Source organism: Culex pipiens, chromosome 3, assembly GCF_016801865.2.
Source record: "Culex pipiens pallens isolate TS chromosome 3, TS_CPP_V2, whole genome shotgun sequence".
NCBI classification, from domain to species: domain Eukaryota; kingdom Metazoa; phylum Arthropoda; class Insecta; order Diptera; family Culicidae; genus Culex; species Culex pipiens.
This window is the reverse complement of record NC_068939.1, coordinates 124451779-124455681: the sequence shown is the minus strand read 5'-3', so window position 1 is coordinate 124455681 and position 3903 is coordinate 124451779. Positions and strand designations below refer to the sequence as shown.

The window sequence follows — 3903 nt, the reverse complement described above, 5'->3', positions numbered from 1 at the left end:
GTGAAAAAAATGGTGTGTACATTATTACAGCTACACTGAAGATCAGAATTACACCAAAAAGCGTTGAATCCAACCATTTTCGCACAAGACCACGCTTGAACCATCGCACCGAGTAAACAGCGCGGAACACATTGGCTGGATTCTGGCCAAAAACGCATCCAATGTGTAACTTTTGATTAAGCGGTAGCCGCCTGGTGGCAAAAATCGGAAGCTCATGAATAGCGGGAATACTGTGCTGCCACCTGTTGGAGAATGGACTATTTTTTTTGCTTTTATTTTCATTTAGATGATTTAAATTAGACTAGATTATTGTATTTTATTCAAACAAAGAATTAAATGTAATTTTAAATTTATAATACATAACAGTTTGTCACTGATATCGTCGCTGTGCTTGGTGTTTGTTGACGAAAAGGAAGACTCGCGCTCGTGGTTAACCTCCCGTTTGTTGGTCAGTTGGACACTTTCTTCCAGGCAAAGTTGCGATCCGGGCGTGAGCCGTGGGCCGGGTGTGACGTAACTCTGAACCCGTCTTCAGCAACCGATCTTCAGCAAAGAAAGCAGCTTGCTGCTAGACACGATTTGAAGAATATTGTGCATCGCCTACAGGCTTATCTTGCGGATCGGCTTCGACGAGTACGTGCAGCAGCACAGGATTGTGCACATCAACGCCGCGTTCCAAGTCACGAACCTGAAACGGAACCAACGTCAGCAAGTTCACAAAATATTGTTTACTGAAATCTAACCAGCGGTCCCTTCAACTCGCCGCCAAAGTTGCACGAGTTGTGCATGTCCAAGTCACGTACTACCATCGGGAAATTCTTGGCGAGTTCACGCGTCGGAACCAGCACCAGCAGCAGACTTTCCCCAAACCAATTTGAGCAGCACTAACCATGTCCATCCAATTAGTTGACCCTTAGCGTGATTGGCAGCGAGCGGGGAAACCCAGCTTGATGATGTCGTTGGTAGCCGCACGGCAGCTCTGGAATGAAAGTAAAAACTTACTTAGAATCTCCCATCAATATGAAATAAATTCAAACCTACCTTCATCGCCCACTTTCCATGCTCTGAATCTTCTGGTACTTCCGTCGATTCGGATGCGTTAACCTTTCTTTCTTCGGTTCCGCTTCTCGCCACGCCTCGCCCTCCGACTCCGGGACGCCAAGCTGCCGTTATCGAAGAGGCCTTGTCCCCGATGCATCGTCATCGATTCATACGCTGAGACCACAAGTCCTCTGACTTATTCGGGATTAGCGCTTGCCCCCATCGTTCCAGCAGCTGCTACACTTTTTCTTCTTCCGCTACTCGAACCGCTTCTTCCACTCGTCCAGCTGTTCGTTATGACAGCCCAGGCTGTCCACGTAATGCTGGCAGTTCTCTCTTCATTTCGACTCTACGATGATGCCGCGAGGCGGCGGACGCCACATCCCGATGTTGATCAGGTTAGTCCAAACCTTCATCCAGGTCGCGACCTTGACTTACAGATCCAGTAAGTAAGGAGCTCGGTGCCGGTGGTGGAACTGCACGTTCACGATCCTTCCCAGCACTCTTCAACCGGTCCTGTTCGCGCCGTCTCTCTCGACACCGGGTCAACGCTTCCTCCCGTCCACGAAGATCGTCCAGTCGAAGATCCGGAGAACGCTCCGTTCTTCAAACAACGGTGGCCGGAGCATTACGACAGCGAGCAACCGGTTCCGGCGATTTTATCTTGAGCAATTCTCGACCTCGGGAAGATCCCCGTGGTGACATCGCGACTTCGGCGAGCGATTCTTCCGCGACGAAATCTTCTCCTTAATCGCCAACTCGCGCTTCCCGTTCCTTCTAGCGAACCCGCTCCCGCATCAACCACAGCTGCTAGCATGTCCTTCTCCACCGCGACCACCTACTTCACGGTGCCAACTTTCCCCCCAGGCGACACATCCCGCACATTCCCCAGGTGGCTCGTCTCCCGCGGACTGGACCTGCTCACCCGGATCTACGTTACGTGCCCCTCGCAACCTTCTTCGTCACGATCCGCTTCATTCCATCCGCCGACGCCTTCTTCACATGCTTCTTTATCAGCTTGATCTTTCTTCGCCACCTGCGTCATCCGAGCTGGAACTCGAACTCGGACCGTGTCGCCTTTTTTTCGTCGCCGCCGCGAGGACGAGTCCGTGACGAACTGCTTAAGCTGGAATTCGTGCCCGAGTCGGATAAATCAGAACCGCTCTTCTGGAGCTATCCGAGTTGGACGAAGAGCGACGGTGCGAAATGGGCAGTTTGCGCACGGGAACGATTTGCTGGAAATAAGTAAAATAAAAATTAAGGTTTCTACAAGGGTTTCTATTTCATTCCATTTTTGTCCAAAACAAACTTACCTTCTTTACCAGCGTCAGCACAGGATGGTTCTTCGTGTCAGTGGCCACAAGTCGTATTTCCAGTCCGGAAGACAAATTTTATCGAGCCTCCATTTTCTGTGGAAAAGGAAAAAAAATGACCTCGGAAAACGCACTTTTTGTCCATTAATACCGGCTCCCCGATAGAACAAACGGCACCGCCGTAAGCTCTAAACTTCCGCAAAGGAACTTACCACATTTGTGTGCCAGTTTTACACGAAATAATTGAAATAAAATCACAAATATTCCGCTAGCAAACAAACCGCATGTTTTTTTTTTCGCTCATGTTTGTTTCTAAGTCCCAGACTAGTGGCGACACCCAACGGCAACTTTGATGAATCAGGCAAAAGGACAGTTTACACATTGGATGGATTTTCGAGCAAAAACCAGCGCAATGTGTAGAATCGACACATCGATTTCAAAACAACACGGTGTACACATCCAATGTGTCGGATCGACACATTTTGGTCGTAATTTTTATCTTCAGTGAACATATTTTTTCTGCAGATTCACACCTATTTCCAATTTGTATGATGATTGAAAAGTTAATCGTTGAAAAAACAAATAAAAATAAATGTATTATTAAAAGTTCACAAATGATTTCACAAGTTTTTTTTATTAAAAAATAATTAGCTCTCATTTTTCATCTTGTTATTTATTGAGTCGATAAACAAGAATGGATTTGATGAATTTTCTGTTCTATTTCGATTATTTTATTTTTAATTGTTTAGTATCTAGAGTAACTTTTTCAACAGGCCAAAAAATCTTGTTTCCTCATCGTTAAAACTGGTCTAAAACATGATTTTCAAGCTCAAAAAAAACGACCTAAAAATTTTGGATTGGAGAGACTCTTTTAATTGGGTCATTCTCAGCCTCTTCGAAATATTTTGACACTGCCTTTGAAACTTTGTTCTTAGAGGTAATATTAGTCCCTGATCACGAGTCCAAGGTCCATTTTTCGATATCTAGTGACGGAGGGGTGGTACGACCCCTCTGATTTTTTAACACTCAAAAAAGACGTGTTTTTCAATAATTTGCAGCCTGGAATGGCTGATGATTGGGAATTTATGTATTTTTTTAAAGGTTGAGAAAATATCACACAAGTTTCACTTTTTAACATGCCATGGATTCCAAGATCGATTGCAAATTGAGGATTAATTGGGTTTGACTTAGAAAAACTTATTTTGGTGTTAAACTCCACGATACCAATGATAAATCAATAATTTTCAAAAAAAGCATTTTTAAAAGAATTTTCTCAGTTTTCGGATATATTTGGATACCGTTTCTACAAATTAAATAAGGAAATTTTGCTCATTAATTTAAACTAAAAATGGCTATAACTCAAAAAATTGTGCACTTTATGAAAATTATAAAACAGTACTTTTCAATTTAAGATTTAATTTAAAATGTTTAAATGATTTTTTTATTTTTTGTAAGCATTTTCTATACATTCAAAAAAAAAATATCCAAAAAATCATAGCTTGGTAAAAAACAAAACGTTTTTAAACCCTGTAACTCAAAAGTTGCCAAT

The 3903-nt window shown here is 43.4% G+C and overlaps 1 long non-coding RNA gene across 1 annotated transcript; it reads right to left on the bottom strand.

Moving 5' to 3' along the window:
• Nucleotides 1-275: 275 nt before the first annotated feature.
• LOC120412928 (uncharacterized) lies at nucleotides 276-2786 on the bottom strand. The gene is made up of 5 exons (XR_005604880.2): nucleotides 2567-2786; nucleotides 2355-2450; nucleotides 1042-2276; nucleotides 744-979; nucleotides 276-688 (listed from the first exon to the last, which is right to left on the bottom strand). It is a non-coding gene; the product is annotated as an uncharacterized LOC120412928 (long non-coding RNA).
• Between the last annotated feature and the right edge of the window lie 1117 nt (nucleotides 2787-3903).